At 58.2% G+C, this 14011-nt stretch overlaps 1 protein-coding gene across 1 annotated transcript in view; it reads left to right on the top strand.

The window, feature by feature from the left end:
• Window positions 1-6261: 6261 nt before the first annotated feature.
• LOC149427360 (lysocardiolipin acyltransferase 1-like) overlaps window positions 6262-14011 on the top strand; it is a 42116-nt gene continuing 34366 nt past the window's right edge. The window contains exon 1 of the mRNA XM_089668093.1: window positions 6262-6376. The gene's annotated coding sequence lies outside the window, so the exon portion shown is untranslated. The remainder of the gene's footprint in view (window positions 6377-14011) is intronic.

Genomic DNA, 14011 nt, shown 5'->3' with positions numbered 1-14011 from the left:
GGGCTGGAGCGGTCGGGGTCTGATGTTGCGTGTGGTTAAAGGCGCTAGTGAGTCAAGGGCTGCTGACAGCGCGTTGTTGTAGGCAGTCATAGCCAAGTCGGGGCAGGACAGGGGGAGGATGCTGTCATGGAGTTGATCAGCTGCGGAGTGGAGGGGGGCAGGGTTAAGGTTGCGGAGGTTACGGCTGGTAGTAGTGTGACATTTGGAGGGGTAGGCGTTGGAGGACGAGGAGATAGAGAAGGTGATCAGGTTGTGGTCAGAGAGAGGGAAGGGGGTGTTAGTGAGGTTGTGGGGAGCGCAGCGGTTGGAGAAGACAAGGTCCAGGATATTTCCGTCGGAGTGGGTGGTGGATTGTATGCACTGTGCAAGTGTAAAGGAGGAAGTTAAGTGGAGGAGACGGGCTGTGTCCGGGTTGTCGAGGTTGACAGGGATGTTGAAATCCCCAAGAATGATGGTGGGTAGCTCAGAGGAGAGGAAGAAGGGTAGCCAGGAGGAAAAGTCATCCAGGAAGCGGGGTATGGATCCAGGAGGCCGGTATATCACAGCAATCTTCAGGGGGGTTGGGGAGAATAGTCGGACGCAGTGGGCCTTGAAGGAGGAGAAGGATAGGGAGGGGGGGTTTGGGAGGACTCAGAAGGTGCTCTGCGGTGACAGGAGCAGACCAACCCCACCACCTTTACGACCGTTGGGTCTGGGTGAGTGGGTCCAGGTGAGACCGCCGTAGGAGAGTGCAGCAGGGGAGGTGGAGTCAGTGGGCTGGATCCAGGTTTCCGTAATCGCCAGGAGGTTGAGGGAGCGGGAAATGATATGATATGACACACCTACACTGATCATCAGACCACCATGAGGGCGTCCCCCGAAGAAGACCTACCTGAGATATGACACACCAACACTGATCATCAGACCACCATGAGAGCGTCCCCCGAAGAAGACCTACCTGAGATATGACACACCTACACTGATCATCAGACCACCATGAGAGCGTCCCCCGAAGAAGACCTACCTGAGATATGACACACCTACACTGATCATCAGACCACCATGAGGGCGTCCCCCGAAGAAGACCTACCTGAGATATGACACACCTACACTGATCATCAGACCACCATGAGGGCGTCCCCAAAGAAGACCTACCTGAGATATGACACACCTACACTGATCATCAGACCATCATGAGAGCGTCCCCCGAAGAAGACCTACCTGAGATATGACACACCTACACTGATCATCAGACCACCATGAGGGTGACCCCCGAAGAAGACCTACCTGAGATATGACACACCTACACTGATCATCAGACCACCATGAGAGCGTCCCCCGAAGAAGACCTACCTGAGATATGACACACCTACACTGAGCATCAGACCACCATGAGGGCGTCCCCCGAAGAAGACCTACCTGAGATATGACACACCAACACTGATCATCAGACCACCATGAGAGCGTCCCCCGAAGAAGACCTACCTGAGATATGACACACCTACACTGATCATCAGACCACCATGAGAGCGTCCCCTGAAGAAGACCTACCTGAGATATGACACACCTACACTGATCATCAGACCACCATGAGGGTGTCCCCAAAGAAGACCTACCTGAGATATGACACACCTACACTGATCATCAGACCACCATGAGAGCGTCCCCCGAAGAAGACCTACCTGAGATATGACACACCTACACTGATCATCAGACCACCATGAGAGCGTCCCCCGAAGAAGACCTAACCTGAGATATGACACACCTACACTGATCATCAGACCACCATGAGAGCGTCCCCCGAAGAAGACCTACCTGAGATATGACACACCTACACTGATCATCAGACCACCATGAGGGCGTCCCCCGAAGAAGACCTACCTGAGATATGACACACCTACACTGATCATCAGACCATCATGAGAGCGTCCCCCGAAGAAGACCTACCTGAGATATGGACACACCTACACTGATCATCAGACCACCATGAGGGTGACCCCCGAAGAAGACCTACCTGAGATATGACACACCTACAACTGATCATCAGACCACCATGAGAGCGTCCCCCGAAGAAGACCTACCTGAGATATGACACACCTACACTGATCATCAGACCACCATGAGGGCGTCCCCCGAAGAAGACCTACCTGAGATATGACACACCAACACTGATCATCAGACCACCATGAGAGCGTCCCCCGAAGAAGACCTACCTGAGATATGACACACCTACACTGATCATCAGACCACCATGAGAGCGTCCCCTGAAGAAGACCTACCTGAGATATGAACACACCTACACTGATCATCAGACCACCATGAGGGTGTCCCCAAAGAAGACCTACCTGAGATATGACACACCTACACTGATCATCAGACCACCATGAGAGCGTCCCCCCGAAGAAGACCTACCTGAGATATGACACACCTACACTGATCATCAGACCACCATGAGAGCGTCCCCCGAAGAAGACCTACCTGAGATATGACACACCTACACTGATCATCAGACCACCATGAGAGCGTCCCCCGAAGAAGACCTACCTGAGATATGACACACCTACACTGATCATCAGACCACCATGAGGGCGTCCCCCGAAGAAGACCTACCTGAGATATGACACACCTACACTGATCATCAGACCACCATGAGGGTGTCCCCCGAAGATGACCTACCTGAGATATGACACACCAACACTGATCATCAGACCACCATGAGGGCGTCCCCCGAAGATGACCTACCTGGAGCTATGACACATCTACACTGATCATCAGACCACCATGAGAGCGTTCCCCGAAGAAGACCTACCTGAGATATGACACACCTACACTGATCATCAGACCACCATGAGGGTGTCCCCAAAGAAGACCTACCTGAGATATGACACACCAACACTGATCATCAGACCACCATGAGGGTGTCCCCCGAAGAAGACCTACCTGAGATATGACACACCAACACTGATCATCAGACCACCATGAGGGCGTCCCCCGAAGAAGACCTACCTGAGATATGACACATCTACACTGATCATCAGACCACCATGAGGGTGTCCTCCCAAAGATGACCTACCTGAGATATGACACACCTACACTGATCATCAGACCATCATGAGAGCGTCCCCCGAAGAAGACCTACCTGAGAATGACACACCTACACTGATCATCAGACCACCATGAGGGTGTCCCCGAAGAAGACCTACCTGAGATATGACACACCTACACTGATCATCAGACCACCATGAGGGTGTCCCCCAAAGATGACCTACCTGAGATATGACACACCTACACTGATCATCAGACCACCATGAGGGTGTCCTCCCAAAGATGACCTACCTGAGATATAACACACCTACACTGATCATCAGACCATCATGAGAGCGTCCCCCGAAGAAGACCTACCTGAGATATGACACACCTACACTGATCATCAGACACCATGAGGGTGTCCCCCGAAGAAGACCTACCTGAGATATGACACACCTACACTGATCATCAGACCACCATGAGGGCGTCCCCCGAAGAAGACCTACCTGAGATATGACACACCTACACTGATCATCAGACCACCATGAGGGTGTCCCCCGAAGAAGACCTACCTGAGATATTGACACACCTACACTGATCATCAGACCACCATGAGGGTGTCCCCCGAAGATGACCTACCTGGAGCTATGACACACCTACACTGATCATCAGACCACCATGAGGGCGTCCCCCGAAGAAGACCTACCTGAGATATGACACACCTACACTGATCATCAGACCACCATGAGGGTGTCCCCCGAAGATGACCTACCTGGAGCTATGACACACCTACACTGATCATCAGACCACCATGAGGGCGTCCCCTGAAGAAGATCTATGTCAGAGTTGGGCTTCCTGGGATTTAGTCACAAGGCACGGGTCAGTGTTGCTGGGATCTGGTGACAGGTGAATGGCCCGGTGGGCCCCGGGGAACGTCATGTGGCCCAGAAATGCTGCATGGAGGGAGAGACGAGTACGGGGGATGGTTGCCCGTAGTATACAGAGTATAACAAAGCTGTGCCATGGAATCTCGAGAGGGAAATCTGTCTGTCTGGAGGAGTGCTCCTCATTTACGGAGAACTCCGCCTTCACGTCGTCTTCTTGTTTCGGTATATACCTCTGTCAGCCACTAGGGGCATGAGCTCCTCCCTGTCCCCACCTAGGCACCGCCCACAGACCAGATATGATCGATGTTTTGGGTGGAGTGACACTTTAAAGCCCATCTCCGGGTGACTATGATTGTTTTTCTGGCTTCTTGCCCTTCTGCAGCCCAAACTGGGCACAAGGAGCATGCTGATAGGAGGAGAGAGCAGAGTGACAGAGAGATGAGCTCATCACTGTGCTGCTTCTCCGTTCACTCTCCAATCACAGGCTGTGGGCGGGTCCAGGATAACCTGGGCTCAGAGGAAGTGGGTTGAAAAGATTCTGGCTATCAGATTGAGGGAATCTAGTGGCAGAAGAAATGTACTGCAGGGAATATTTCCTGACTTCTCTTCTGCCCATAGCAATCATTGGTTGGGTGACATCATTTCCTGACACCCCGTCCTGGCACCCCGTCCTGACACCCCGTCCTGGCACCCCCGTCCTGGCACCCCGTCCTGACACCCCGTCCTGGCACCCCCGTCCTGGCACCCCGTCCTGGCACCCCCGTCCTGACACCCCCGTCCTGACACCCCGTCCTGGCACCCTCGTCCTGACACCCCTGTCCTGGCACCCCGTCCTGACACCCCGTCCTGGCACCCCTGTCCTGGCACCCCGTCCTGACACCCCCGTCCTGGCACCCTCGTCCTGACACCCCGTCCTGGCACCCCGTCCTGACACCCCCGTCCTGGCACCCTGTCCTGGCACCCCGTCCTGACACCCCCGTCCTGGCACCCTCGTCCTGACACCCCGTCCTGGCACCCCGTCCTGACACCCCGTCCTGGCACCCTCGTCCTGACACCCCGTCCTGACACCCCGTCCTGGTACCCTCGTCCTGGCACCCCCGTCCTGGCACCCCCGTCCTGACACCCCGTCCTGGCACCCTCGTCCTGACACCCCCGTCCTGACACCCCGTCCTGGCACCCTCGTCCTGACACCCCCGTCCTGGCACCCCCGTCCTGACACCCCCGTCCTGGCACCCCCGTCCTGGCACCCTCGTCCTGACACCCCCGTCCTGACACCCCCGTCCTGGCACCCTCGTCCTGGCACCCCCGTCCTGGCACCCCCGTCCTGACACCCCCGGAAACCCCCAGACCTTCATCCCATGGGGAACTTGTGGTCAGTCCTCAGGAGGCGGGAGAACAAATTCTGACCAAATCCACCCCTCCTGGTTCCAACTCCTCCCCTCTGACTTTTTCTTTGACTCCTCCCCTCCTGGTTCTGACTCCTCCCCTCTCTTTCTGGGTCCTGTGATTGAATTGTGGGGGGGGGAGGGGGTGTCGTCCCTGGTGTGGGGGGAGGGGGTGTCGCCCCTAGTATGAGGGGGAGGGGGGTGTCACCCATGGTGTGGGGGAGGGGTTGCCGCCCCTGGTGTGGGGGGAAGGGGGTGTCGCCCATGGTGTGGGGGGAGGGGGTGTCACCCATGGTGTGGGGGAGGGGTTGCCGCCCCTGGTGTGGTGGGGAGGGGGTGTCCCTGGTGTGGGGGGGAGGGGGTGTCCCTGGTGTGGGGGGGTGTCATCCCTGGTGTGTGGGGGGAAGGGGGTGTCGCCCCTGGTGTGGGGGGGGGGTGTCGTCCCTGGTGTGGGGGGAGGGGGTGTCGCCCTGGTGTGGGGGGGAGGGGGTGTCGTCCCTGGTGTGGGGGGAGGGGGTGTCGCCCCTGGTGTGGGGGGGGTGTCGTCCCTGGTGTGGGGGGGAGGGGGTGTCGCCCTGGTGTGGGGGGGGAGGGGGTGTCGCCCCTGGTGTGGGGGGGGTGTCGTCCTGGTGTGGGGGGGAGGGGGTGTCGCCCTGGTGTGGGGGGAGGGGTTGTCACCCTGGTGTGGGGGGGAGGGGTTGTCACCCTGGTGTGGGGGGAGGGGGTGTTGGAGATCAGTAATGAGGTGATTGGAGGTCTCCTGGCTCCTCCTCCCAGTGGGAGTGGTATTCCTGGCCGGGGGGAGGGGATTATGGTGTAATAACAGGACACAGTGCGCGCGCACAGAGGGCGGGGTCTCGTCCTACAGGAGCGCGCACAACTTACACCCCTCCCCCGACCACCGTTAACCTCCCTGACTGTCCACGCCCACACGTATACGTCACCGCCTCGGCGACCCAGTGACGTCATCTCTCCGGGCTGTTCTCAAAGTGAAGTGGGAGGCGGACCGCGAAGAGAGCAGGCGGCTGATTAACCCTTCCTGAGCCGGGGAGGGGCGGAGCTTCATGGGGGCAGAAGAGGGGGGCCCGACACCGGCAGGTGAGACACCGACATCTACCCCTCCCCCCCAACACCGATATCACTGTCCACCCCTCCCCCCAACACTGATATCACTGTCCCCCCTCCCCCAACACTGATATCACTGTCCCCCCTCCCCCCAACACTGATATCACTGCCCCCCCTCCCCCCATATACACTGATATCACTGCCCCCCCTCCCCCCCAACACTGATATCACTGTCCACCCCTCCCCCCCAACACTGATATCACTGTCCACCCCTCCCCCATATACACTGATATCACTGTCCACCCCTCCCCTCCAACACTGATATCACTGCCCCCCCTCCCCCCCAACACTGATATCACTGTCCACCCCTCCCCCCCAACACTGATATCACTGCCCCCCTCCCCCCATATACACTGATATCACTGTCCCCCCTCCCCCCCAACACTGATATCACTGCCCCCCCTCCCCCCATATACACTGATATCACTGCCCCCCCTCCCCCCATATACACTGATATCACTGCCCCCCCTCCCCCCATATACACTGATATCACTGTCCACCCCCTCCCCCCAACACTGATATCACTGTCCACCCCTCCCCCCATATACACTGATATCACTGTCCCCCCTCCCCCCCAACACTGATATCACTGTCCCCCCTCCCCCCAACACTGATATCACTGCCCCCCTCCCCCCATATACACTGATATCACTGCCCCCCCTCCCCCCCAACACTGATATCACTGTCCACCCCTCCCCCCCAACACTGATATCACTGTCCACCCCTCCCCCCATATACACTGATATCACTGTCCACCCCTCCCCCCATATACACTGATATCGCTGTCCACCCCTCCACCCCAACACTGATATCACTGTCCACCCCTCCCCCCCAACACTGATATCACTGTCCACCCCTCCCCCCATATACACTGATATCACTGTCCCCCCTCCCCCCATATACACTGATATCACTGCCCCCCCTCCCCCCCAACACTGATATCACTGTCCACCCCTCCCCCCCAACACTGATATTACTGCCCCCCCTCCCCCCATATACACTGATATCACTGTCCACCCCTCCCCCCCCAACACTGATATCACTGTCCACCCCTCCCCCCATATACACTGATATCACTGTCCCCCCCTCCCCCCATATACACTGATATCACTGTCCCCCCTCCCCCCCAACACTGATATCACTGCCCCCCCTCCCCCCATATACACTGATATCACTGCCCCCCCTCCCCCCATATACACTGATATCACTGTCCACCCCTCCCCCCAACACTGATATCACTGCCCCCCCTCCCCCCATATACACTGATATCACTGTCCACCCCTCCCCCCCCATATACACTGATATCACTGTCCCCCCTCCCCCCCAACACTGATATCACTGCCCCCCCTCCCCCCATATACACTGATATCACTGCCCCCCCTCCCCCCATATACACTGATATCACTGTCCACCCCTCCCCCCAACACTGATATCACTGCCCCCCCTCCCCCCATATACACTGATATCGCTGTCCACCCCTCCCCCCCAACACTGATATCACTGTCCACCCCTCCCCCCATATACACTGATATCACTGCCCCCCCTCCCCCCATATACACTGATATCACTGTCCACCCCTCCCCCCAACACTGATATCACTGTCCACCCCTCCCCCCATATACACTGATATCGCTGTCCACCCCTCCCCCCCAACACTGATATCACTGTCCACCCCTCCCCCCCAACACTGATATCACTGTCCACCCCTCCCCCCATATACACTGATATCACTGTCCACCCCTCCCCCCATATACACTGATATCGCTGTCCACCCCTCCACCCCAACACTGATATCACTGTCCACCCCTCCCCCCAACACTGATATCACTGTCCACCCCTCCCCCCATATACACTGATATCACTGTCCCCCCTCCCCCCATATACACTGATATCACTGCCCCCCCTCCCCCCCAACACTGATATCACTGTCCACCCCTCCCCCCCAACACTGATATCACTGTCCACCCCTCCCCCCATATACACTGATATCACTGTCCACCCCTCCCCCCCCAACACTGATATCACTGTCCACCCCTCCCCCCATATACACTGATATCACTGTCCCCCCCTCCCCCCATATACACTGATATCACTGTCCCCCCTCCCCCCAACACTGATATCACTGTTCCCCCCCAACACTGATATCACTGCCCCCCCTCCCCCCATATACACTGATATCACTGCCCCCCTCCCCCATATACACTGATATCACTGTCCACCCCTCCCCCCAACACTGATATCACTGCCCCCCCTCCCCCCATATACACTGATATCACTGTCCACCCCTCCCCCCCCATATACACTGATATCACTGTCCCCCCTCCCCCCCAACACTGATATCACTGCCCCCCCTCCCCCCATATACACTGATATCACTGCCCCCCCTCCCCCATATACACTGATATCACTGTCCACCCCTCCCCCCAACACTGATATCACTGCCCCCCCCTCCCCCCATATACACTGATATCGCTGTCCACCCCTCCCCCCAACACTGATATCACTGTCCACCCCTCCCCCCATATACACTGATATCACTGTCCACCCCTCCCCCCCAACACTGATATCACTGTCCACCCCTCCCCCCATATACACTGATATCACTGTCCACCCCTCCCCCCATATACACTGATATCACTGCCCCCCCTCCCCCCATATACACTGATATCACTGCCCCCCCTCCCCCCATATACACTGATATCACTGCCCCCCCTCCCCCTATATACACTGATATCACTGTCCACCCCTCCCCCCCCATATACACTGATATCACTGTCCCCCCCTCCCCCCAACACTGATATCACTGCCCCCCCTCCCCCCATATACACTGATATCACTGTCCACCCCTCCCCCCATATACACTGATATCGCTGTCCACCCCTCCCCCCCAACACTGATATCGCTGTCCACCCCTCCCCCCCAACACTGATATCACTGTCCACCCCCTCCCCCCATATACACTGATATCACTGTCCACCCCTCCCCCCATATACACTGATATCACTGTCCACCCCTCCCCCCATATACACTGATATCACTGTCCCCCCCTCCCCCCTAACACTGATATCACTGCCCCCCCTCCCGGATGTGGGTGGCAGGTCTGTAGAGGATGCCCCGCCCCCTGGTTGGGGGTCACATGACCTGTAGATCCGGAGTCTCCGCCTTGCAATGTCTATAATTGGGGATTCCCGGGGAAGGAACCGGAGTGGCGGGTTGTCAGCGATGAGTGGGGGATGGGATTAGGGCGTGAGGCGGGGCCATGTCTGGGTGGGTGTGGCCGGATAATAGGGGGTGTGGTATACAGAGATCAGAGGCTGGGAGCCCTGCAGAGACTTCACCTTCCCTGGCCCCTCCCCCTCATCAACATAATGACATCACACACCTTACTTTGTACCTAGTGATGTCCTCACTGGGTCTCTGTGCTTCTCTATGCATTGCAGACAGATCATGGCTGGTGGGAGGGGCCAGCAGGGGGCTGTACTTAGCTTTCCCTGCCCCCGGCCTCAGTCTTGATGCAAGCAGTGGGCGGGCTCTTGGGTGGAGTTGCAAATATGACAATGCCTTGATGGTTGGTTGTCAGTCTAGAGCAGTGGGTGGTCCTAGACAGCCTGTATTTGCATAGGTAACGCCCACTTGTGATTGCTCAGCCTCCATGATTGACAGAGCTAAATTCCAATGAAGATAAAGGGGTGGGGCCAGGGAGAGTCAGGCCGCCTTCTTGGATGGGATGTCGGAAAACTCCTCCTACATTCTATCGTATTCTCCTCCACTTCTCCCCTAGCAGCTGTAGGGGGGTGAGGGGTGGGGCAGAGGAGCTGGGCCAGCGCAGACAGTGATTAGACACTCCCAGAAAAGGAGGGGCTCTGATATGTAATGGGGGAGGGGCTGTACTAGGGAGCTTTCCTGGATTGGGTACATTTTTTAGTGACTTCAGAGACACATTGGAAGAGAATCATCGATATGGGAGGAAACCGCTGGAAATCCGGACAGTTCTGAGCTTCTCCTGCGGAGGCTCCGCCTTAAAGTGTATTTCCCACCACAAGGATACAGAGAGGAATGCCCCACCCCCCTTCATTGGGGTCCACCCTCCTCCCTTCATTGGGGGTCCACCCTCCTCCCTTCATCAGGGGTCCACCCTCCTCCCTTCATTGGGGTCCACCCTCCTCTCTTCATTGGGGTCCACCCTCCTCCCTTCATCGGGGTCCACCCTCCTCCCTTCATTGGGGGTCCACCCTCCTCCCTTCATCAGGGGTCCACCCTCCTCCCTTCATCAGGGGTCCACCCTCCTCCCTTCATTGGGGGTCCACCCTCCTCCCTTCATTGGGGGTCCACCCTCCTCCCTTCATCGGGGGTCCACCCTCCTCCCTTCATCGGGGTCCACCCTCCTCCATCGGGGTCCACCCTCCTCCCTTCATTGGGGGTCCACCCTCCTCCCTTCATCGGGGGTCCACCCTCCTCCCTTCATCGGGGTCCACCCTCCTCCCTTCATCAGGGTCCACCCCCCTCCCTTCATCAGGGGTCCACCCCCCTCCCTTCATCGGGGTCCACCCTCCTCCCTTCATCAGGGGTCCACCCTCCTCCCTTCATCGGGGGTCCACTCTCCTCCATTCATCGGGGGTCCACTCTCCTCCATTCATCGGGGGTCCACCCCCCTCCCTTCATCGGGGGTCCACCCTCCTCCCTTCATCGGGGGTCCACTCTCCTCCCTTCATCGGGGGTCCACCCTCCTCCCTTCATCGGGGGTCCACCCTCCTCCCTTCATCGGGGGTCCACCCCCCTCCCTTCATCGGGGGTCCACCCCCCTCCCTTCATCGGGGGTCGACTCTCCTCCATTCATCGGGGGTCCACTCTCCTCCATTCATCGGGGTCCACCCTCCTCCCTTCATCAGGGGTCCACTCTCCTCCCTTCATCAGGGGTCCACTCTCCTCCCTTCATCAGAGTCCACACACCCTCTATCGGGGAGGGAGTCCACATCATCAGGGGCTAACACCCCCCTTCATTGGATTCCTACACCCCCCTTCATCAGGGTGCAACACTGCCTTCATCAGGGTCCTATGCCCCCCCTTCTTCGGGGTCCACACCCCCCTTCATCAAGGTCCTGCGCCCCCCCTTCATCAGTGTCCGGTGCAACACTGCCCTTCATTGGGGTCCTATGCCCCCTTCATCAGGGTTCTACACCCCCCCCCCTTCATCAGGGGCCAACACCCCTGTTCAACAGGGCCACAGGACCGATCTTGAGTTGAGAATGCAGTGACCACACCCACCTATAGTGACTTATAGGGAAATGCATTGTGAAATGTGGGAGGGAAGTCGCTGTGCTAATTATCATCATTATGTCTGATAATGACGTCATCGTGCAGGGATTCACCTCTCCGGCTCTCTTAAATATCAATTCTTATTGGTCGATGTTGATCGGTGTGGTCAGCGGCTTCTTCCTAGATCTTCTCTAGTCTGAAGGTCTCTGATCCTCCCTCCTTGGGTACTTACAGCTAGGAGATCACAGGGGTAAGTGTACTCTCCACCCCCTCCATGGGGTGTACTCTCCACCCCCTCCATGGGGTGTACTCTACACCCCCTCCGTGGGGTGTACTCTCCACCCCCTCCGTGGGGTGTACTCTCCACCCCCTCCGTGGGGTGTACTCTCCACCCCCTCCGTGGGGTGTACTCTCCACCCCCTCCGTGGGGTGTACTCTCCACCCCCTCCATGGGGTGTACTCTCCACCCCCTCCATGGGGTGTACTCTCCACCCCCTCCATGGGGTGTACTCTCCACCCCCTCCATGGCGTGTACTCTCCACCCCCTCCATGGCGTGTACTCTCCACCCCCTCCATGGGGTGTACTCTCCACCCCCTCCATGGGGTGTACTCTCCACCCCCTCCATGGGGTGTACTCTCCACCCCCTCCATGGGGTGTACTCTCCACCCCCTCCATGGCGTGTACTCTCCACCCCCTCCATGGCGTGTACTCTCCACCCCCTCCATGGCGTGTACTCTCCACCCCCCCTCCATGGGGTGTACTCTCCACCCCCCCTCCATGGGGTGTACTCTCCACCCCCCCTCCATGGGGTGTACTCTCCACCCCCCCTCCATGGGGTGTACTCTCCACCCCCCCTCCATGGGGTGTACTCTCCACCCCCTCCATGGCGTGTACTCTCCACCCCCTCCATGGGGTGTACTCTCCACCCCCTCCATGGGGTGTACTCTCCACCCCCTCCATGGGGTGTACTCTCCACCCCCTCCATGGGGTGTACTCTCCACCCCCTCCATGGGGTGTACTCTCCACCCCCTCCATGGGGTGTACTCTCCACCCCCTCCATGGGGTGTACTCTCCACCCCCTCCATGGGGTGTACTCTCCACCCCCTCCATGGGGTGTACTCTCCACCCCCCTCCATGGGGTGTACTCTCCACCCCCCCTCCATGGGGTGTACTCTCCACCCCCCCTCCATGGGGTGTACTCTCCACCCCCCCTCCATGGGGTGTACTCTCCACCCCCCCTCCATGGGGTGTACTCTCCGCCCCCTCCATGGGGTGTACTCTCCGCCCCCTCCATGGGGTGTACTCTCCGCCCCCTCCATGGGGTGTACTCCCTGCCCCCTCCATGGCGTGTACTCTCCACCCCCTCCATGGCCTGTACTCTCCACCCCCTCCATGGCCTGTACTCTCCACCCCCTCCATGGCCTGTACTCTCCACCCCCTCCATGGCCTGTACTCTCCACCCCCTCCATGGCCTGTACTCTCCACCCCCTCCATGGCCTGTACTCTCCACCCCCTCCATGGCGTGTACTCTCCACCCCCTCCATGGCGGGACCTTCTACTCCTGAGGTTTGGAAAGGTTCCTTCCGTTCTCTCAGTCCTGTTTGGAGTAATCGTTTGTCAGAAGACCTGGTCCTCCAAGCCCCCTTCTCAGTGATGGGGCGCCCCCGCTTGTCAGACGGGGTATGTGTTGGCCTTCTCAGGCTTCTGGTCCCAGAATATCTCAGATATTACTGTCCGGAGTGTCAATGAACTGGACATGTATGTTGCCAGGTTCAGGGACTCTCTGGCCTTCACACTGGACAGGTATGTTGCCAGGTTCAGGGACTCTCCGGCCTTCACACTGGACATGTATGTTGCCAGGTCCAGGGACTCTTTGGCCTTCACACGGGACAGGTATGTTGCCAGGTTCAGGGACTCTCCGGCCTTCACACTGGACAGGTATGTTGCCAGGTTCAGGGACTCTCCGGCCTTCACACTGGACAGGTATGTTGCCAGGTTCAGGGACTCTCTGGCCTTCACACTGGACAGGTATGTTGCCAAGTTCAGGGACTCTCCGGCCTTCACACTGGACAGGTATGTTGCCAAGTTCAGGGACTCTCCGGCCTTCACACTGGACAGGTATGTTGCCAGGTCCAGGGACTCTCCGGCCTTCACACTGGACAGGTATGTTGCCAAGTTCAGGGACTCTCCGGCCTTCACACTGGACAGGTATGTTGCCAGGTCCAGGGACTCTCCAGCCTTCACACTGGACAGGTATGTTGCCAGGTCCAGGGACTCTCCGGCCTTCACACTGGACAGGTATGTTGCCAAGTTCAGGGACTCTCCGGCCTTCACACTGGACAGGTATGTTG

Source organism: Staurois parvus, unplaced genomic scaffold (assembly GCF_062004578.1).
Source record: "Staurois parvus isolate SC_StPar_1 unplaced genomic scaffold, SC_StPar_1.0 ptg003836l, whole genome shotgun sequence".
In the NCBI taxonomy this organism is placed as follows: Eukaryota; Metazoa; Chordata; class Amphibia; order Anura; family Ranidae; genus Staurois; species Staurois parvus.
This window is presented reverse-complemented; position numbering and strand designations above follow the sequence as displayed.